Below are 24,298 nucleotides of genomic sequence, written 5' to 3' on the forward strand. Positions count from 1 at the left end.
CGCGAAATATGCGCATGATTGGTTCTAGTAATTAAGATATTCCGCGGAGAAAGGTAGAGATAGGAGGAAAAACATTTTTTTTTAACATGCGGGAAAACTGGAAGTCTTTTGTAGGTCAAACGCAAGCTTGATGCATGCAGCTCCTATTATTTCCCATTACTTTTTCCTCTCGCCAGATCAAACATTCGATGGGAGAGGTATTTAGCATAATCTATCGGCGAAAAACTATCTAGAAAAATCCCGAAGACTCGAGAGAAATCTAAAATCTTCGTATAAACGAAAATGTCTCTCGAGTGGAATGCTCTAAAATAATCGTTTTCGGAAGATACCGTAACAGTAATGTGACTCAACTCGAGAGACGTTTAGTATTCAGTACGAGTGTCCACGAAAATCATCTCAATTACGTTGTTATGCAAAAATCTATGTTTTGCTGTAAATCCTAGTCGACCCATTTACATAATCTTTCATATTAGATTAGCATGATGCTTCAGTTGAATTTTCCCGGCAGCATCCGTTTTCCTGTGTATCCTAATCTTAAGAAGTAATAATATAGTGCGTTTAGCCATTCTCCTTGGATGATGCAATATGATTCACAGATATACAGGGCGGCTGTATACCCTTTTATAGCCATTCTTGATGCGAGACTTTGAGTCACTGATGTGAAGCCTAGAGAAGATGTTACAATTTATGGGAAATGAAACGAATTCTGGGAAAAATATATGGAATGTACTCAACGAGCGAGTCAGGGGTTGGAGTGGAAAAGATTCTTGCTGGAAGTTTGTATGTTGGATCACGTATTGCGAATGGCCATAAGATGCTAGCGCGATAAACGTTAGCGAATGCAAAAGCAAAACTGCTGAAAACCTCAGAGGCGTGACGGGCCATGGATGGATGTTACTGGACCGGGTTAAGTGGCTTTGGAGAAAGCCAGCTACCTCCGCCTTTTCCTTATGAAGTCACGAAACCGTACGCGGAAAGCAGCCAGTAAATCATTGGTCGTACTTAACTCATTGGACCGTCACCTGTAAAATCGACAATACCAAAAATACCACGGAAACAAAGAGAGCTCTCCTAACCTAACCTCACTTTTCCCATCCTTTCGTTTTCTTCAATTTCCTTTTCACGCAATATTCTTAAAACTGCTCGATTTCACGATCTCTCCTTTATTTTCAAAACATCATTGCTACTTCTTCTTTATTGGCAGAGTTTATATATTTTTGCCCGCCTTTTTGGTCAACGCTAACCTCATTTTCCGCGTTCCATCGATCGTTTGTCTTCATTCTCGTCACTGTCAGATTACCTCGCTTTCTTTCCCGCTGACTTTTTGCTTCAACTACTTCAGTTTAGCATATTGAAATGGGCTAATAAAATAAATTGGCGTGATGTTAGAGAGCTTAATGCATGCCGCTTAATCTAGTAACTGTATCCTCCCTGGTTCATTACGAGTGTCGCTAGTTGCACGATAAGCATTTTAACGCGAAGCCCATATTTTACTCTCGATCATCGGATACTTAGGCTAGCCTCTCTGCAGGATTTGCATTATTACCAGCCACGAGCTATGGTAACTGTTGGTTCACGAATAAAGTACCGTTTTACAGCCAAGTCTGTGCAAAGTGGAGCTTCTTCCACTGCTAGAGGGAAGAAATAAAGAAACGATGCTCGCAAAATGCAGCATAATCAACGAAACGCGCGCTAAGGAGAAGAAAGTGAAGAAATATCCGCTGTCTTTTTAGGTTATATTTGGGCTTGATCGATATCGGGAGCACGGAGCCAGTGTCCTCCTGGCCATTCTTCGAAAAACGTCTGGCTGTCTGCGTGCCTGCGTGTCGGAGTGAAATCCATTCTTCCACAGGAATAATTGCACTCTCTTCACGAACACACGAAATATTGCGTGTTGCGCTTAATGTAGCAGTCGAATACCCGGTTCCTTCATTATCTCCCACGATGTATAAATGTAATAAAATTACTTAATCTAAAAATTCAATGAATTGCATTGCAACATAACCTATCATTACAGCTATGCATATAAGGTTGTAAGGAAAATTCTTTTCAACTCTTCCACTTTGTTGAGCAAAAAAGGGGTTCTTTTTTTGAACTCTAATGGTATCAGAAAATGGATTTAGAATTTCTAAAGAGTTCGAGCGTGAGTACATCTTTTGTTTCATAAAAAGAGCTCTACGAACGTTCTACACGAATTCTTTTCGCTAACTGTCGGTAGTCGCTCTAAATGAGGCAACTCAAAAAATCAAGATGGAAGGAGGATGTTAAGAAAAAAGAACATTAATATTACTTGTAAACTTAGTTATTATTATTAATGTCATTAAGGATTAAAAATGATTTCATTCTATGCTATCTTCTAGTGGAAGAGTACGATGACTCTGCCCTATTGGCGATTTATCAATGAGCTGTACTTGGCCCTTGCGTGTGGCCAATATCGATCCTTCAAAAATTGGACGTTTGTGTTTGCTGAATTTCATCATTCTTTCACGCCATAATTATCATATGGATCGAAGATTAAAATTCTTGGCTATGGAGAATGTGCAAGTCGAGTAGTCGAGATAAAACGCAAGGTGCGTCGGCGCAACTACGTTGCTGCTGTGGGGGCGTGATCGATCATGGAATTTCCTTCGAATCGGGGTCGCACGGATTGCCAGGGTCACGGACTGACCTTGCCTCCTGCCAGACGGTATACCTTCATGGGTTTAGTAGTAGCAACAACTACTCTAACCGAGGCCACCTGTTTTCTCCTTTTGCACGATCTACATTGCTTAATTTTCAAATTTACCACTTTACTCAGTTTTGACATTTCTTTCCTGGAACACGACACCGACCTCCACGTACGTCCTGCATGAAACCAGAACTCATTCTCTTTGTACAGAGTAAAACGTGTTCTGCGGACATTGATATTTCGCTCGAGAGATTTCCTGCGAATTTAAATTATCGTATAAAGATTTTGTTGTTTTTGTCAAAAGCGTGCAGGCAGGGTCTTTGAAAACTTTCAAGGAGAACTATAAAGTTTTATACATTTGTGAGCTTCCATGGACTCATCGTGCGAGACAGATGTAAAGACCCCGCAGCAGCTCTCGGTTTAATTAGAGAATTAGCAAAATTAGGTGTCAAGCTTCTCATTTCGGGTTCCACCGGGACTCTACGAGCAGGTTGTAGAAACACAACGGTAAAAAAAAACTGCGTGCGACGTGAAAGGGCAGAGGCAATTCTGACCCAGTTCTGCGGGTGTATCCTGGGTCATGACCATCGATTGTTCCTCAGCTTATGGGGTCGTGGCCTAAATGTATTGGATTCTTTCTTGGGATAAGCCGTGAGTTCTCATCCTTGGAAATTTATGGCCCTGCGCCGTTGGCTTTTAGTCAACGCGTCACAAGATGCAGAATCTTTTCAACAGTCACTGAAAGTCTCGGTTACTATATATATATCGCGGGATACCCACACTCGAAACAACTTAATTTATCGACTGAGCCACTTCCATCAATTTCGCTACTCAGCTTTCCCATAAAGCCACGCGATTTAAATCATGGTTAAAATTTCATGATTCCTCTTCTCACGTTTATTCAAATGCAAAACTTGCCATTCGTCATTTTATTCTACAATTCATTTGGCTCTTTTCACGATTCTAATTAAAGTTGTCCCTGCCTCGATGCGGTTTGATCACCGGGAGTTTTTTTAACGATTCCACTCGTTTTATCGTAGGAGTTGGAAATAAGTTTCTTGATTTAAGACGAGAAAGAGTCTTGGAACGCGCACTTGTAGATATAGCTGCTGTTTCGGAATTTCTTTTGATGTTGTTGGCGCAGGTGTTGCAAAAAAGTCTCCTCGATTCCCACGCACGCCATTGGCTAAACGTGATTACACGTATCAATGAAAATTCATTGAAAGAAGCACGGGTCGCGACCCACTTACAGAAAGTCACGATCATCCAACCTAACCTATACGCACAGTCCTCTGGCGTTATAAGAGTTCACAACTGGCTTCTTTGGAGGAAATATAATTATCCACATTGTCGGCCCGAGATTTTCTGTCGTTTTAATAATCTCTAATGTCATCGTTGAATTTCTCCTCTGTATAAATGTACAGTTAGATTAATCCACGGGAAGCTTTTCCTAACAGAAGGTAGCGCACCGCCTAAGCTTTGCCAATTTGTCTTCGTGCGTAACTAAGGTTAGGTGCTTCGGTCGCTGCTGCCATCCGTTCGGTTCGGGACAACCTGAGCGTAAATAAGTCGAGCGAGCAAATGGGCCAGAAAGCTGCAATGGTAGTAATAACAGAGAGACAGAGATCCAGCCGGAGAGAAATTAAACGTGGAAAATTTCACTATTGGATGTGATAAACGGAACTGATCGCAATTTCACGACTAACGTTCAATGTAGTATGCAGCTAACCTAAAAACTTAAATGGAACATCGAACAATACCGCCTTTTCTTGCATGGATCATGAAATCACAAGCGTGGATTTTTTCAGGACTATAACTGTAAAGCTTGAATATAAATGGAACATGCGAATTTGTCGAATCGAGTGGCTAAAGTGGACGAATTACGGAGAAAGGGGAATTTGATAAAAATCAATTAGTAAGCAGCAAATGTATGTAATTAAGTTAATTGCATGCTTGTATCGAAAGCATGCTTGAACCGTGTATCCTTGGTAACTATTACACGTTTCGTCGCGCGGTGAGATATCACTGGCTGGGCAAGCTCTAATTACACGAACAAAGTCATCCGCATACACGTATTGTCATTAAAGTGGAATAGTGCTTTATACGAATGTATGTGCGACGCCGTGTGATGAAAGTTGCAGGTCCTGACCTACTTGGGTCCGGTCACGTTCACAAAACACACACATGCAGGGACACAGAAAATAAACACTCAGAGACAGGAACGCCTGGGGAGCACAGGTGTATAATAGTCGAACGGAGGTTAGGAAGAAATCTTTTCGGGAATCCGAAGGATCTCGTTACGCGGAGGATCCCTCAGGATTTTCGGTAGCACCTGCTATATAGGAATGCAAATAACGCGCCTCCTAACCTCTGGAAACGGTACTTGTTGGTAACCGAATACATATTCACGGACTTGGGCTCGGAAACTGACCACTCCGCCGGCTCCTTCGTAAGTCAAACACCGATATCCTCTGTATGCATGCCCCTCTCTCGTACAACCCGATTAAATTACCAAAGCTAATTTAAGGTGACGGCGAGCTTCGAGATTTTGGAATTCCAGCTGGAAGTAACAGGAGAGGAAATTTGTCCGAGGCCACTCGACGAATCTGTGATCGTCGAAGGAAGGAATTTCGTGGAAAAAATGTGTAATCATTGTGAAAAGAATTTTGTAAAATTGTACAACGTTAAAATGGTAAACTGGAGCATTAAATCAGGCCAGGGTATTCTTTGAAAATGCCTACTTGTAAAATGATGAGATTAGATTAGGAAGTTAGTCTCGTTTTGGAGATTCCTGTACATCCAGTTTGTTAAATATTTATAAATAAACTAAGAGAGCCAGCTGAGCTGCTTTGTGATGTAACAGCATTAAATTATTTATGAAATTAGCTGGGAGCACAGAATGAGCCACGGAAATAAACTTCTTTTTCTAATGTAGAGCATATCGTTCTGCTCTTGATCGAGATAATGATTACCTTTGAAAATTCATGCATCCAGACGTAATGCTGCTACACATGGACTAATTTACACCTTACTTTATGTGCCTTAATAAAGCGATGTAATAAAGAGATAAAAGTGTCAAGTGGTTGTTTATCCTGGCATTAGTTAATGCTCCCAATTACTCTAATTTACAACGTTATATAGATTAATGTACAATGGTACAAAAATAATATTACCCGATTTAAATAAAACGATTAACTCAGCTGCACACATTACGGGAAATTGATTCGTCGACCTTTCTCCTATAGCATAGCATACAAATATACGCAGCAAGTGTAAATCGATTTGATGTTTTCAACGATGCTTTATCCAATCGAGTGTATAAAACAGGAAAATTCTTTTTCCTTTTACACGCTATTCGATTGGAACGGATCGTAGAAATATGAAAAGGTCCGGAAAACCGAGACATTTTCGCATAAATGCCAAAGTTCCATAGAATTTTCGAGCACCCTCGGTAATTGGGAGTGGAAATATAGGTGGAAATGAAAGCGAATAACAAACTTGAATTTCGAGCTTGTTTCATTTGTAGCGAGTTTTCATCACTATAACGATTTCCATGAATGGCGCCGAGGTGTTAAATATATTTCCAACAATGAGGAACGTAATTCAAACAGAAAGTCGTTGAACGAGCAAAGCTGTAAAGGACAAATTCGCAGCAGGTGTTAACAAGTGTTTAACACGGTTTGTTCGAAAATACGGACAAGAGCGAGAGCGCTCATTGGGTAGTTTCCCAAGTTTTTGTTAAACACCCACGCCTTGGCTCTGTGATGAATACGTCCTTTAAAACGATGGAGCAGAATGTTCTACGTCACAGTTCTCACGCTACAACGTGATGTAACGGTTTACGTCACGAAGGAATTAACTCGTGCACTTACCTCGATAAAATTGCATCGTGGTTCCCACTCCACCAGGCGTCCCTCCTCTATTGTCTTAGAAAAATTGAAATAAACGTTGGAGAGAGAAGGGACACTGGCGCTGTGGTATACTTTGCTTATATATATAAATAGGTGACAATAGAAGGGGAGGAGGGAAAATCCGATATACCACGGGTGTATGGAAACTCGATAACTCGAGGATACGTATATATATATGCATATATGTCAAGTTTTTTTGCCAATCGTTCACCTATATATATGAGAGTGAAGAATATATATCAGCCAATCAAGAGAGACGTCAACGCAATTGCGCGAGCCTCTTTTGACTCGTTTGTCGAGCCAGTGAGCCAGACGGAAATCGCTGGTGCGAAAACATGGCGATATTTAGCACCAAAAGTGTTAGCTATAGAACGTACTCCTCGCCGAGAGTTTTCTCCTGCGCGTGTCAACGATCTCCGTCGAGTAGAATGAAGCGTTTCATTGTTATCGCGTCGAAAGAAATTTTAACGGATTTTTTTTTAAGAAAAGGGGCTCCGGAATTGGTGGTTTAAACCGAGTGGACTTTCGCGGACGATGATTCGCCATGTGGAATGCCAATCAGCTTCGTGACCGCCGAATTTCACCTCATTTCGGAGTCAGCCCGACGCCGCTGGGCTATTCGTCTGACTCTATTTTTCTTTCCTTCGTGCGCCTTTTTTTTTCTTTTTCTTTCACCAAAGCTGACTAATCATGCAGTTCCTCGAACCTTCCAGTCTTTCCAGGTGTTCCAAAAATTGTCTACGATTAATATTCATCGTCCATCGATTTATCTCAATCTTTTGGGAAGAAAAAAACTCCTTGTATACACACGCGTGTGTTATGTTAAATTACGCGCAATGGAATAATTATAGCAGCGAAGAGGATGAAAATTATGAAAAAGAAATAATGGCAATAAATACATCGCTTTTCGTTATATTTACGAGTGATGATTCGCGTTCTTCGGACTTTCGGCTCGCATCGCAACGGCACCTTTGCTATAATTAAAAATGGTATACAGTGTAAAAGGAAGCGATAAATTTAGTTAACAAGTCTCTCGGTTGTAAGTCGGGGATATAATTTTTCGATATTACCGTTCAATGCGAAGGCGCAATAGGATGATCCGGGGAAGCCGAGAGGTGTTTAGAATTCGTAGCCAGCCGGAGGAATGTCTAATTGATAACGGTGTTAACCAAGCAGAGACCCTTCTGTGCTCGGATCGACGAGAGAGGCCCCAGAACCAAAGGAGAGTCAACGTTCCGCTTTGATGTTACCCGATGAAAGCGCAGTTTTACCTCAAACGTCGCGCGATTCCTCTCAGTTTTCCACTTTGTTATTTTCAGTCTACCGTAGCCTGATTTCGGTCTCTAGCCTGAATTTGAAAAGACCTCACGAACGAACCATCCCTATATGGATCGTTGAATCGACGGAAAGATTTGGGCCTATCGGTGGGGAATTGGAGAATTGGAGAAAAACACGAGAGAGAGAGAGAGAAATTATGGTAGAAATGGAAGAGTGTGTATAGTAAAGGAGGAGGCGAGGAAATTGATGGTAATGGTGGGGGAGGAGGAGGAGAAGACGTTGAACGTCTCGTATAGGCAATGAGTAGGACAGTGTGTCGCAGTTGTGGACGTTGGGCCCCGTTCTTCTCCACGTGACCTGGCCAGTGGCCCACTTTGATTTCTCCGTCCCCTTCCCCACCTGCGGGGCCCCCTCCCCCGTGCAGGCGAGGCCCCTGCCACTATACTGGAGCCACCACCATCATCTGGATGGACTGGCTTATGACTTAGCCATGCGATTCCTGCACATGCCGCCGCGGCACACCGGCCAGACAGGTACCATCCAGTTAACCTGCCGGATGAACGAATAACGCGGATCGGCCGATCGCTTTCAAAAAGTTCCGCGTTCTTCTTCACCCAGCTACAATACCGATCTCTTCCTTTTCGAACAAGGACACACGGGATAGCTTCTATAACCGGTATTCGGATCGACTTCCGGTACCGATCGATACCGATTCCATACCGATCGAAAGTTTTGTGAAAAGATCGGTTCGCCTCCTCGATCGTTTCATTTGGTTCGCGAGGTATATTTTCCGGAAGACCTCGGTGAGGAGAATCACCGGATAATTCCTGCAGGTCCCGAAGTGATCGGTACAGTGATCCCAGTTCCACGAGGCAAGTGATACAAGTGGCTGCAGGTGAAGACGGAGGACCCTTTGCTGCGAGTGACCTTGAGCTTGTTTCAAGCAGGAAGTTATGAGACGCTGTTGTTAACCGGGCTGCTCTCCACGACGGTTTCTGCGCTTGGCACGGTAAGTGGATTCGCCACGAGAACCCGAGACCGGTTAACCCACATCGGAGAACCCGCAACGGATCGGTAGTCCTAGCCGTGCCGGAAAGAGAAAAAACAGCTGTCCTGCCTCGACGGAATAAATTCGCCCCGTGAAAATTCTACGACCCCGATAAACGCTTCATTGGTCAACTGATTTTTTACCGATCGTGCCGATTTTCACCGCCATCCTCTACATTTTCCACAATTCAACCCACATTTTTACGTCCAGCGCGTCAATTTCGGGTCTCTAACGACATTTTATCTCTCGTAATCAATATAATCACTCCGCTTGGTCTTATCTCGAGATTTCACTATGAATACTTTGCCACCGAAAAAAAAAATCATCGTCCGCACAACCGGTTGGCATTCGTAGGAATGCCGGTCACGTAAATCCAGATTAACGCGCGTGAATGAAAAATGCACACGTAGCCTCGGATTATGAGTCTAGCGTCTACAATGAAACGAATCGATAGTAAAATCGACGACCGGATGTAATTTCAAATATTAATTCCAATCGTGATTCGCATCTCGCACAGCGATCCTGCGATAAACCAATACTGTGCCTTCGATCCCAAGAGTTTTGCACGATTTTATTCCAAGTCTCTCTCTCTCTCTCTCTCTCTCTAAATACCATTTTCCCCTTCGACGTTGAGATGACAAGAACAGTTACACCAGCGGCAACAGCAGCCGCTAACGGTATAAATTGACGAATGTTAATTATTCCTTGCAAATACGCACTAACTCGAATCTCGGCTCACCTGTGAATTGCAAAAATCAATTTCAAAGTGTATACTCGCAACGTCCAATGGAATCTCATCGTCGTTCTCGAATGAAATTTCTCTCGATAAAATTAATCAAATTAATCATCGTGACCGATCATCGAAAGACGGAAATCGCGTGAGCGGATCCACGACTTTTGCCGAACACTCTCGATGGTCAAAGGCGAGTAAAAGAGACGAAGAAAAATATCGACGCGTGAATTAATGATAAATTTAGCATCGAGATCGATGAAACTGATGGCGCGGGGGAAAAATTTCCGATCGACAGAGCAAGTGTCTTTATCCAGTGGTCGATCGATTCCGAGGCTAAGAGTCTCAAGTACGACGGTTTATTGCTCGTTCTCTCAGAGCGATCCTCGTAACGAACGTGGCCAATTTTCCACAGTTAAAGCTTCGTCCGTGCTGAATATCGATCGTAAACATTAAACGATTGGCCGAGAATTAATTAAACGATTTTTTCCCAGTGCTTCTTGGAAGCGAGGAGCGATCTTTGCTCGATCGGTAACCCGGGAAGAATGGACAGGGTCGTTTGTAAAATTTCAATTAAGCTCATTTGCTTCGTCAACGTCGATCGTTTGTTTTTTATCCATTAAGAAACAAACGAGCTACTATCCTGTTTATCGACGACGCTTTTATTAACAGTAAAACAAATAGCGTCGCAAATTGCGGCTATTAAGCGTATTCGACGTCCGTCTTCCCGAAGCGTTTATGCAAAATCGATATTTGCTACCACCGATGTTAAATTTCCAAATGCCATAAATTATGTCGCGTAGCTCGTTCACTGAATTATCGATGACCCGTCGCTCGACGCCACTTGACTCCCCGTCATCGAAGCACAAAAGGTGAATCCGATCGATCGATAACCATTTCGGATGAAACTCAATCACAAAGCTCATTTCAATCCATATCAGTCTCCTCGTATACCGCCGAGCATCATTCGGTTAAAGCCGCAAATAATTCTGCTCTTTATTTAAGCACACGTGGGACACGAGATTTATAAACTATATATATTTAGTATCTATTGTACTACGATGTGTAAGAATGGATCTTAACAGTCGCGCGATGTCTTTAAATATTTTTTGAAATAAAACGTTTTTCAGGAGTAGGAATGGAGAAATTATACAAAATTAGAGAATTAAAGGAAATTTATAATTGAAGAAGGAAGGAGGGGAATGGGTGGGTGTCAAGGTAAAGGAATATTACGATTAAAGGAAATTTAATTAAAGAAAAGAATATTTGCTACGCACATTCGAAGGAGGGACAAGGGAGGGGGGGGGGGGGCAGGGAGTCAAGGTAAAGGAATAAAATGGAAGAGGAGAAAAAAAGGAAATGCAAGAATGGGGTAGGGGTAAATGGGAAACAAGATTTGAAGAATGAGATGGGAGTAAATGAAGGAGAGGAGTGGAAGAATTTGATTGAAACGGAGGGAAAGAATGGGATGAAAGTAAATTGAGGACAAGAGTGGAAGAATGGGGGTAGGAGTAAATGGAAAATAAAAATTGTGCGAGGTTGAACGAGTAGTAGAGGAGTGCTAGGTGAAAGATGGAGGGCTTTAAATAGGATTTTCCTGTTGTAATATAAGATTTCTGTGAGCTACGAGGGATTAGATCGATACAGGGATTGGTTGGTTTGCAGGAGAAAAGAAAATCGGGAATCGATGCAGTTGTGTAAATACAAGACGTCCATGTCGATGGCTCTAGATGCGAGGAGAAAGCTGCCTTGCCGACTTCAGCACGCGGTAAACGGACCGCATTTGAGATATTCAATGTATAGAATATTTCTAACACATATATTTCTAGAAAAGGTTCGCGACGCTCTGTTGAATCGTCATCCAATCGCTCGCCATTGAATCTGGCCAATAAAGAAACTCGAAAGCTGCACCAAACCGCAAAATGAAACAATCGCACGTGATACACGATCTTTGCCAATTTAATTACCTCGGAATCCCGATTTCAACCGGTTACCAATTTCTCCTTGACTCGATCGAAGATACACGGATAAGTTTTGTTAATAATAAAAAACCTAACGAGACTAAAAAACAATCATTTTTACGAGGGTTTATCCTGAAACAAGAAAGAATGTGTCAGGAACGTTCCTGACACTGTGCTCTTTCAGTTAAGTTGTCACGTGTAACGTTCTCGCGCATGCGCGGAAACACCGTATAACCTACAAAAGCTCCATCCTCGATGCCCGAGTCTCCTACCGGAGAAGAAACGTGTTGGAAGAGTGATATTCGGGTCAGTCCTGTGTGATTGATATTCAGCGGACGTTTCGTGAAATTCAATAAGAATTCACCATATGCACCGAGCGAAATGTCGTTGAAATTACGAGCTGCCAAGGGAGAATCAGCGGTTTGATTGGTGGAGAGAAAGATCCAAATGAATTATCAGCAATGATTGGGCTGATTGGCCGACGGAATCCTCGAATGAGATTTGTGCCATCCGAGAAAATGTGCTGATGCACTGCAGGCAGGATGCATTCCAAGTCTGGGCACAGACCATTATTAAATAGTAATTCCTGTAGTCTACGCGTCTACCGAAACCCCCGCCTAACCTCCCGGTGACTTTCTTCTCCCATTGCTCTACTTCCATTCGACTTGTTATTTTATTTCCAAGAAATACGTGCAATGTATAATAAAATTAGCATGCGATATAAATATATTACGCGTATACACACATATAGCATATACATTTTGTACCTAGTTTGTTTATTATCGGACGAACCGAGTGACTTTCTTCTCCGATGGACTACTTATCTTGTTTACATCCACGTATTTCCTAGTATTTATTTCATTCCGGGCTACAGTCGACTACAGTGTTGTAGAAAATCGCCAGTCGAGCGTCCAAGGTGCTTTTGTTAAGAGAGACGAAATACGGGTCACATGGAAACCTTCTTGGAATGATTATATTTCATCGATTCTTTTCACGCTGACAGCTCTTCGGTGAAATTCAACGATTAATTGCGCTAGCTTTGAATAGCGTTTAACCTAGTATTTACCTTTTTTTCGCCTCGGAGTATGTCTCGCTGCTCCCTGCTAATATATTTTTAGAAACCTCGACACTCTCGAATTGCTGAACAATAAAAGTGGTAAAAAATAATCGAGTAATTCCAAGCGATCGATCGAGTTATATACCCACGTTCCTATCATCATTAATTATGTCAGTGTTGCAGAAATTATTTATCGAATCCGAAAATAAGATGAAACGCTCGTTTGATGAATCGGTAAAGGATCGCTGAAAATAGCTGGCAAACCGATAACTTATTTATTAATCGAAACAGTCGTTTTTTCGTTGTTTCCATATTACAGAAACTCGTAAAAGGTTTTCCCATCGTTAATCGTTGGATTAAAGCTTTGAAATTCAACGAACAGTTTTTAGCAACTATATATATATATATATATATATATATATCGGCAAAGAGAAGATTGAAAAAGATAAACTGTCGCTTTCCGTGGGATTGAATGGTCGCAGCTGAGCAGTGAGCACAGGTCGGCAAAGAAGTCGATCAGTTTTGCACGAGCGATCCTGTCGAGAACGCCCGGGGGAGAAACAGTGAAAGCACCTGCATAGAACGGTATCTTTCGACTGTATTGTGACAGTAACAGTAATTAATGGAAAGTCATTATCCATTGAAAAATGCTGCTAGCCAAACCATCCAACAGTTATGATATCCATGCGCAGAATGGAAACTCGTCGGAACGAATGAAGCGAGTAATCGAGTTAACGCATGCCTGGAATAATTGATAAGGGACGAGAAATCATTGATCACGTGGAAATATAGTAACGACAGAAGGAAATTGACGAATCATCTTGATCCGATCAAACCTGCTGCAATCTGAGAAAAACTTATGAAGTGATATTGAATCGATGAGTTAGGATTCAGGGAGGAGGTGAATTGACAAAATTGAGAATGAGTTGTAGCGTGGGAATTAAGAAGAAATTAATGGGGGGTGAATTAAGCGAGCGATGAAGGAAGCAACGTGCAGTATGGTGACAGTCGAGAAAGGAAGACCGAAGAAGATGAGGAAGTGGCTTGGCCTCGGCACAATCAGGTCACCCAGATCCAATAAGCAAGTGGCATGCCAAACTGAGCTTTCTCCTAAGTCTACTATGCTCTCTGCTCTCTTCGTTCGATCTCCCCCCACCACCTTTCCACTCTCTTCCTTCTTGCAATAATATATATATATATATATATAAGCCCACTTGTGTCGACCACCCGATGCAACATTATATTGATGAACGGCCAATGAACGCGGAAGAATTTTCGATACGTGTTGCGGTTGCTCGCCTTATCTGGCATGAAAATTTACCTCAGCTGCTGCGTCCACATTTTTTCCCCTCGATCCACATGGGAAAATATCTTTGAGACCTCGCCTCGCACTCTCAATCTACTTACGTCATCATTCGGTTCGTTCAACCTCTGTCTTCCATTTCTTTTTGCAAATAGTCTCCTGCCTCTTCTCAATTTCTCCCTCTGCATGGCTTCCAGCATTCATTCGTCTTCCAAACCGGAAGTCCCTTTCAACCACTTGACAAATTAGGAGTTTCTTCTTCGCGCGACTTTACAACTCTCAACCGGAAGTCCATCTTCGGTCCATCGGTCGAATAGAGTTTAAAACTCATTGGATCGACGAAGATACTCTTATCGATGTAATCGTTTATCGTTAATGGCGATGCATTACCGAAATTAACGGAACTTTGTAGCCGAAGATTTTCCCCAACAGGAATGTGACGTTAGTACCGTAAAGGGACGGGCGGGGAAGGGTCTGAAGAGGTGGGGAACACACGAAGAGAGGTGCGTAGTATGAAATAGCATTCGTGCGGTGCAACAGGTATGATTGGGACGTATATGTACTTTCTGCTGTAATTATCACGTGATTTCCCGCGTAGTTGGATTATAATTCTCCTTTTCCTTCCGGTGATCATTGTCATCGGGACTTCGGGATCATTACACGATAGCTTTTCAGGTCTTGCGCGTTCAACTGTGAATACTTCCACCTATACCGTCCTCCGAGGAAAGTGATTTCCCTCATCTACGGACCCGCGCGCCATCGACTCCTCCACGTGCTTTCGTTTAACGAGAGTAAATCTCTCTTCTTCTCTCGATTTTATTTTAATCTGTGCTTTTCTTGTTGTATTTCTTTTTTTTAATTTTATAGCAGAGAATTGTGTCTTGTCGTGATTAAGATATTGGTAAAATTATAATGTGTCAAAGATAATGGCGTTACTTTTTTTGTATAAGAAAGTTCGTTTGGAGAACGTTTTGGTTTCCGAATTTTCATTTTTCGCGACGTGTCCTTGAAAATCCAACTCCGCTACCCTATTGGCAATAAATATATATATCTACCATTTTGTTGGCAAATTAGAAACCAATATTTCCTATAGCATTTCTCGTTAGTTTCATTTAATATAGCATTATGCCGACTACCTACTCTATATATTTTCATCGACGACGTTGCAGATCTAGCGACCCTTGAAAATCCACAGTTCCAACTTTTCTCCTTCTCTCCCTTAATCATTCTTTTATTTACTTCTTGTCTTTTCTATTTCAATTTTCTGCATAAGACATTATTGCAAGTAATAATGTGAGTCAAAGTTTAATGATGATCGTGTTTTAAAGATGAGAAATAATTAAAAATAAATTAAATTTACCAAAAAATAATATCGTAACTTTTTTTTGCAACACTGTAAATATATTTTTGTTCTGAATTAGGACAAGGGTAGACTGGGTACGATTGAAACAATTTTACTTTGATCGCTTGTACTATTTTCGTTTTTCACAATAATGGTAACGCAATGCAACAAAATTAAAAGAAAAATATCTGTCTTTAAGATATCATCACAATCAGATGCTTAAAAGCCATGATTTCTTAATGCATAGGCATTTTACCTACATCTGTGCTATTGTTATAATCGTCCTCATACCAGGCACGGTTGAAACACTCATGGGGATCGTGTGTAACACATGAAAATAATATGAAATAAATTAATTTTAATGGTTTTTATTACATCTTCGTAAACAACAATAAAAAATTTTACATAAAAATTTTTGCTTTATTATTAAACATAAACAAATTGAAGGCATCAATAAATGCAATATTTTTGCTCATATAAATATATAAAAATGTAAATGAAACATCTGTTTATAATTCTTTTTATAACTATGTTAATTAAACAATAAATTATTCTGATTCATCACAATAGTAGCAGATAAAGGTACGACTACCTCCTGTACATCATAAATGAGCCCTGCAGAGCTTATATATATATCTATATATATACATTCGCCTTGACATTGAATCCATTTTTCTCTTGGTTTACTATTATTAAATAATTCAATGCATACCAAGCAAACATTTTCTTCATTAGATGTTGATGCTCTATGACTGTTTTATTTTTTTTTGGCTGTGCCTTTTACTCCTTTTTCTTTTAATTCATTAAGCAACTTTTCTTTTCCCTGTTAACTGTTTTTCGCTGAATATGCTGTTGTTTCCTTAAGGATGTACCTCTTTCCACTGCGTCATAAGCATCTTCGAAACAGGAGATGTCGTTCTGACTTCTAGATATCTTTCTGACTCGCTGTATTGGCATCTTAAACGATAAATATAAAAAAAAAATGGTTGTTACAATCGACACCAAGAAAAGTGTTACAATCATACCCACCCTCCGATTTTAGACTTTAATAGCTCTTACGAATTTATCGGATAATCTATAAAAAGTATTAAACTACACAAAATAAAACTCAAATATACTGAGAGAAAAAATCGTTTGAATCTAATGATTTTCGTTAAATTCAACCAAATGCGGCACTTAATATGCGTCCATGCTACTAGTTTATTTGATTTTAACGAGTTTGTTTGGATCTAACGAATAACTCTAAATCAATATATGATAAATTCAAACTTATTTTATTACAATAAAAAAATCAACATTTTAAATCACATGAATATCTAATTAATTTCAGTAAACGATTGGTTCAATTACATAGATAATGTTTAATTCAAGAATATATTTCATAAACCACAACTGCAAAAATTTTTCTGAAAATGCATATATCTTAAAAACATGCACATATTCATGTCAAAGTAAGCAATGTACAATTGTGTCTCCAAAATATGCGTTTCTTTGAAACGTTCGTTTGATATAGTGTAACGGATGCTGCATTAAGATTTCGCGAATTATTTGACGTACCGCTATTACGTCATTTATGATGTACGGCTATGACGTCATTAATTTTTAAACTTAAATAAATGCACATTTTATTGAAGTAAATATTCATTAAAACCATGCAGACATTTTATAAAATAAAGAAAGTATTTATTAGTAATGAAATATAAAAGTACACATTGATGACGTGTTCATGACGTATTGATTACGTAATAAGAAAACACGTCATAATAAGGCTAATTTTTATCCCATATTTGTTTAAAAGAAATAAATATTCGTTGAAATGAAATATATTTCACAATTGTATTAGTTTCAACCCATTAATTATTTCATTCATTTTAAAAGCAATGTCGTTCGGAAATTTCGTTTAAAATGTTTGTCTCAAAGAACTTATTTATTGCATCTAAATAAATATTCATTTATAATAATTAGATATAATATAAAATTTATAAAAATTTTAATTGCTTCATACGTTATATTTAAACTTCATTCAACCATATGTTTTCAATTTTGTGCCTGTACTACATCGCTCCGGATATTTTCATTGTTCATAACATTTTCTGAGATCAGAAGTCTTATAATGCTTAATATTCTTCATTACATCGATCATTTGTATTTAACGAATAATTTCTCCACCTGAAAACATTATTAATTTACATTTATTTGTCTGAAACAAAGTAGAAATTACAATACAATTAATACGACACATACAACATATACATATATGTAATACATTAATATACATACACTTACCTCTCATAACAGCCAGAATACATAAGATTATATTTTCTTATATAGAAACTGACTACACGAAGGTAACTAGCGAGAGAAACGCGCGCGAGGTGTCATGTGCCATCTAGTGGCCGCAAAATGAATAGCATGTGTATAGTTATAAATATACATTAAATTCAAACGAATATAAGAGTATTAAGGAACGAATATATTTAATTTATAGAAATACATAATTTCTTGGTTCCGAATACATTCTCAAAGTTTATAGAGTTGGTGAAATATTTAATTGGAAATAACGGCAGAGTAATAACTTCATTTATAAAGTTTACCGAATTGTTAACAACATATATTTTATTTAATTTTTTTGTTGATTGAGGAAGTAAAAGCATGGAAAATTTGTTATGCATAAGATATAGGATCCTGATTGAAACAAATGTTGACTTTATCAGTTTTCAAACAAATATATACATAGCTTTAATGAACAACTGATTAAATAAAACAAATCATGATTTGAATCAAATTAATTTCTATCAAACTTTATTTAATTTATTTGTATAAAATATATTTTGAGATGGCAATCATTCAAAGAAAAATTTGTTTGAACCAATTTTTTTTTTAATCTAAGGATCTCTATATAGTTGTTACGAATGGAGTTTCTGTTAAATGTCCCAGTTCACATCCATTTTTTATGTATGATAATTTCTTTGTTTTAATCATTTTTGTAAATAGGAACAAATTTATATTATGAACTAATAAATACAAAATATTAGATGAAAATAAATTTATTGTGCACATTTTAGAAATTATTATAAACTTTAAACCATATGAATAGGATCCGAAGGTGTAAAATATACATCAAACTTTACAGACCTGTTACGTACATTTTTCCATTTACTACTACGTGAGCATAATATGGAGAATAATCAATTACATTTTTTGTGGGAAACGACTTTCCAAGTTGACGACTCTTCAATTTCATAGCCATATAAATGATTATTAAACGGTATAGTATTCATTTGCAATAGTACAAAATAAATTTCATTTCCCTTAATTACAATGTATTTATAGAGCAGAGGTATAAACAACGGTGTCCTTTATTTAATATTGGAATCTTCAGTTGAGGTTACTGAAATGCATCTAGAGTTTTTTAATTAGGGCTTCCTACATAATATAAGTTTTTTTGACATATCATAAAAGTTTTCCAAGACGCTAAATAAATTGAACGTTTTATTCCATTGTTCAACAAATATAATGATTTAAAGAAATATTATGGACATCACTAAAAAAGTGCACTCAACCACTATTACATACAAAACGTGTAGTCGACAACCTGCTTTTAATTTTGCATTAAAATCTTTAAGGAATGATTGCATAAAAAGGCAAATTAATATTGCTACAGGAATATATTTAATTTAGGAATCGTTAGAATCTAGATTTTATTAGTTTAAATTAAACAAGAATATATTTTTTGTTTTATTCTATTCTTCGTTTAAATGAAATTAATAGATATTTTAAGCCAAATTAAAAATCGTTTAGCACAAACTAAACTTTCTTGAAAGCAAATGCATAGTGTACTTAGATACAAGATTTATTTCTTTTCATCAAAACGTATAGAATTTATTCGTATTAGATATTTCAGCATAAGAATTAGCAAACTTTTATTGGATCAATTAAATATGTTGTTGGCAAATAAATGAATAGAATATTACTTTCAAATAAATGGATTCTTTCAGTAAAAGCAATCATTAATTAAATAACACAAGGATGCATTAAAATTAAACAATCTCTTATTCAATTTTAATGAATAAGAAGTTTTAACGGAAGAAATAATTCATTACATTCAAATAAGTTAATGTGGTGTGAAATGCAAGCTTTTGGAGGTCCCATTTATAATAGTTTCAAAATATGCGTGTGTATTATTTTTAATTTAAGTATTTCATATAATTGAAAGAAAAGAATATTTTATGACGTGCAATCAATATATATTTGTTTCAATAAAATATTAATTTATTTAGTTACTTACTTCAGGCAATCCTATATTTTATGCTTTTTAACAAATATATGTTAATGTGAAAAAAATATTTTCTAACTTCTTAAAATTGGTATTTAAATCAATTACGTTGATTAATTTAAGTATGCAGGCCGTTTGGTTTTAATAAATAATATTTGAGAAAAACAAATATTTATGTATTTCAAATAAATGCTGTTTAATGCATGTATTTTTTAATCTCAATTAATTCTTCATTTGATTTAAATAAAATATATTTAATTGAACTAAAAATCATTAGATTGAAATAAATCAAATTCAAATAAATACATTCATTAAATTCAAACGATTTTTTCTCTCAGTACTAATTATGAAAAATCCACCGTAATAGTGCTTAGAGATTAAGTATATTCAGATATTAACAAAATGAATCGATCAAAAATACTTACTTTTAGCATTTGAAATACAATGGACCCCTCTGTTTTTGGGATTATTGCAAGGAGAGCGAAGTGAGGCTTTGAAACAATTTTAGACTATCTCCCACTATCTTCTCACCAAGACTCATCAGTTTCATATTAATAGTTTTTTTAGATATTCTAGTTGTTTCAACCGTACCCCGTTACAATCGTACCCAGTCTACCCTACTGAAACAACCTTTTTTTTTAAATTAATTAATATTTACTTCAACTTTTAGATACATTTTTTACAGCGTATAATACACAATCGATAATACCATCAGCATGGAGCTACTGATAATAAAAATCATCCCATTTATCCCTGCTCTTTTTTAAATTCTTGTACACACTTGCGAAATTCCTCTGATTTATATGTCAATATCTGTAGATTATACTATAAAAAATCAGAAGTAATTGAAACAAAATCAAAATATTTTCCTTTTTATAATAAACATTTACCTTCGTTTTACACCAATTCAAGACAGAATGAAAAAACGCAGCCAAAGACAAGTCTTTCTGGTTATTATCCAATGATACAATTGTTGATGAAACATAATCAATTCCAATCCCAGACCAAACTAAAAGAAAAACTAATAGGTATAACTTCATGATGGAGTCTTGATTGAACAGTGATTAGGTCTTGCATTTTTAGCCATTCTTATACTTGTTTATAGAGTGCCTTATCTTTACTTAAAAATATTAAATTTTATCTTCCTACAATATTAGTTTATATTTTTAAAACAATATAAAAAAATGTTCTGATATGACTTATTCCGATACAGATAGCTTAGGCTTGTCGAATTCTACTTCTGTCATGAATTAGGCGTATTTGAAGGTTTGCAAATATATATATATATATATATATATATATATACTTTTCATTTTTGGGGTAAAGGATGATACCTCCTTATCCGTACTATTTCTGATACATTCACTCATATATCTTCAATTTTCACAATAAAAAACCCAATCGATTCATTAACTATATATTTATGACGTTCCATGGTCAAACAATAAATTCTTTTTCAGATCTAAATTCAGGTCCAAAACAAATCGAAAGCCACGGTTTCATACCTCGTTTTTTCAATTCAGACAAAAACTAATCCTAAGGCTGGGGCCACACTATGCGTTTTAAACGGACCGGTAAAAATGGATGTATTGCGAAAGCACATAGTTTTGAATGAGAAGGGCCACACTGATCCGGTCGTGCCGCACTCGCCGCAAGCTGCCCAACAGGGGCAATGTTACTTATGAATGCTTTCCGGTGAAAACGCAATCGTTTTTACCGGTCCGGTTAAAACGCATAGTGTGGCCCCAGCCTAAATCGAATCTCTTGTTCCAAAAAAAAAAAATGTTCATGCATGGGATTTCAATAATTTCAATTCCAAAACAGATTATTCGTTGCTTACGTATTTAAAATACTATTAAAGTTGAGCATTTTAGTCTTGGATTTATTCTGATTCGACAAACACTAACACAAAACCGACTTTATTTGTTGACTCGGCTTATCTCGTTAGGAGACCCTAAAATTGAACTATAGTTTTCCATTCTTTTCTTTAATATTGGGAATAACTTTTTATAGAACGAAGTAGGGAGTAAAGAACTTCTACATATAGATTAGACCGTCCTGAATATTTTTTTGTTCACTCCAGTCTTGAAAATCGTTACATTGGATAGAAAAAAACGCTCCCAAATTTTCAGCTCAAAAAAAATTTTAGAACTGACTCAATCAACATTTATGTTAATTTTACATAAAAACTCATTTATCTTCGAAACTATAAAAGATATCAAGTTATTGCTAACAACCTTTCAGAAAATAAATGCAGAGAGGCACAGGAAAAGTTATATAAAGAAAGTTGATATCTTCTATAGTTTCGGAGATAAATGAATTTTTGTGCAAATTAATCATAAATGTTGACTGAGACAGTTCTAAACAATTTTTTTCGAACTACAAATTTCGGGAAGTTGTTTTTTTCTATCTAACTTAACGATTTTTGGGACTGGAGCAAAAAAAGAATAAAAAAAAATGCAGGATAGTCTAATGTAGATATTAGTCATAGTTTATCGTACAGATTTTATTGTAGTTTATTATGATTCACGCTATATAAAGCATAATAAAATGCAACTATTTATTAACTAGATTCAAATAATCGGAATAAAACTATAGCAATACAAAATGTAAATATTACTATAATAAAGATTGAACTAATAAAATTCTACAATTTGGAAACAATAATACAGAACAAATGTAAAAATTTGACTGTGTAAGATAGCTATAGGATATTTATTGCTAGTCTGGTGTGTGAAAGCAAATCTCTCTTCTTATTTCTTATATTAATTTGTGCATTTCCCCTCATTTTCTCCTTTTTGTACCTATAAGAATTGTTACGTCATAATGGGGTAATTAATACACCAATAAAATCGAAGAAAACAGATGTACTTTTCTTTGTACAAATGTCCTTTCGTATCAGAAAACTTTTGTCTTGAGTTTTACAGTTTCCGAACGTGTCCTCTAAAATCCAATCCGGTTCAACTATCACAACAATATATATGTATATGCTATTTAGTTAACAAATCAAAAACCAATATTATCCACAGCTTTTCTTGTGAGCTTTATCAAGGCCAATTAAAGACTTAAATTTAAAATTTTTGATTATGCTTAAGGTATAGGACAATTATAATCCTAATTTTATTAAAAACATACATATTATGCACAGGAATAATTATTTTACGGAGTGATACTATTTTTTACGGTGCTTCATGATAATAATTATTAACAGTTTTAATTTTTATAGTACTAAACGTAAAATTTATCATGTCGATAAGAAAAATTCTTTAATTTTCAGCAATTTTTACAAACTTATTAATACGTCCCAATAAGGTATGGTAAAGTACAATAATTTTTCCTAATTTTTAGAAGTAAATTTCACTGGAAATTTCTTCCTAAGTAATACGAAATAAATGTGGTAGCTTGCTTTAATGATAAATTTATTTCACAAATTCCGTTGAATACTATTGGGATGTATAAATCAGAAAAAATAATTACGAAATGACAGGTCTATTTTGTAATGGAAATATCTTAGTTTTGAATTAGGAGTATTGAAAGAATAGTCTTTTTGTCTCACTTAAAGAATATTTATTTCATTTTAGATTGCTTTTCACACAGTGCAATTATAGCAGCGATTCTCTCGATCACTAGCATCTACTAGAATATCCCAGCCCCACCTGACACTTTACTCTTTGCAAAGCTTTGTCATATTCGATCATACAAGCATCATAATTGGCCCGATACCTGCGAGTGCCTGCAGTAAACTAAAAGAAAGCAAATGTGATTTAAGATATATATACAAAAATATATTAATATTTGTAATTAAAATTTACTTTATTTATACAAGCGATCCTCTCATTTTCGACTGTATCATTTTCTGGTGTTATTGATAACGCTTGATTAATTGTAATTGCAGACCAAAGCAAAAGAACAGTTAATAAATACAGCTTCATGATGTTGTTTCAATCAAACAATTACTTGTATAAGCATTTTTCGTCAGTTTCATTTAGTATAGCATTATGCCAGCTACTAATCTATAGATTCTTTAATTCTTATTAAAACCCCCAGCTTCAATCTCTCTCTTTAATTGTACTCTCTAATCACTTTTTTATTTTATTTTTCGTTATCAATTATTCAAATTTTGACCAAAGTCATTTATATACAAGTAATGAATCAAATTTAAATAATGGTCTTTTATTGAAGATAAAAATAATTAAAAGTGAATTACATTTTCGTTTAGTTTTATAAAACTTTTAACTAATTTACACAAATCATTTATTTCACAGAAATAAAATAGTTTTTTAATTTATTAAAAATAGCAACATTGCTTTCTTTTATAATAGTTTAAATATATTTTTGTCTTAAATTAGGTATATTAAAACAATAGTTTTTGTTAACTTATAAATAATTATTAGTTCATCTTAGAAACTTTCGACAATTTACATTACGGAAGCTATCACGTAGTCTGCATGGAGTTAGATCCAAAAATCAATTATATTCCTACTGTATTTGTATATTCCTCTAGACACTTTCTAAATTCCGCATTATCAAATTTGTTTGTGTGCAGATGATACTATAAAAAAGCAGATGTGATTGAAATGAAATAAAAATATTATAGTGTTTATAACCACCATGCAATTACCCCCTTATCTCTACACCAATCCAGAAGAAGAATGCTACGATTAAACCAGTCTCTCAATTGTCTGTCTGTTGGTATATTTGTTGACAAAATGACATGGTTAACC

The 24,298-nt window shown here is 36.5% G+C and overlaps 1 protein-coding gene across 1 annotated transcript in view; it reads left to right on the plus strand.

Annotated features, from left to right (window-relative positions):
• The first annotated feature begins 8,769 nt into the window (after window positions 1–8,769).
• flz (filzig) overlaps window positions 8,770–24,298 on the plus strand; it is a 46,788-nt gene continuing 31,259 nt past the window's right edge. Inside the window, exon 1 of the mRNA XM_066732175.1 lies at window positions 8,770–8,866. The gene's annotated coding sequence lies outside the window, so the exon portion shown is untranslated. The remainder of the gene's footprint in view (window positions 8,867–24,298) is intronic.

The sequence above is a fragment of the Prorops nasuta genome, unplaced genomic scaffold (genome assembly GCF_024137725.1).
Source record: "Prorops nasuta isolate Cenicafe-Biocafe unplaced genomic scaffold, Cenicafe_Pnas_1.2 PNAS00009, whole genome shotgun sequence".
NCBI lineage: Eukaryota > Metazoa > Arthropoda > Insecta > Hymenoptera > Bethylidae > Prorops > Prorops nasuta.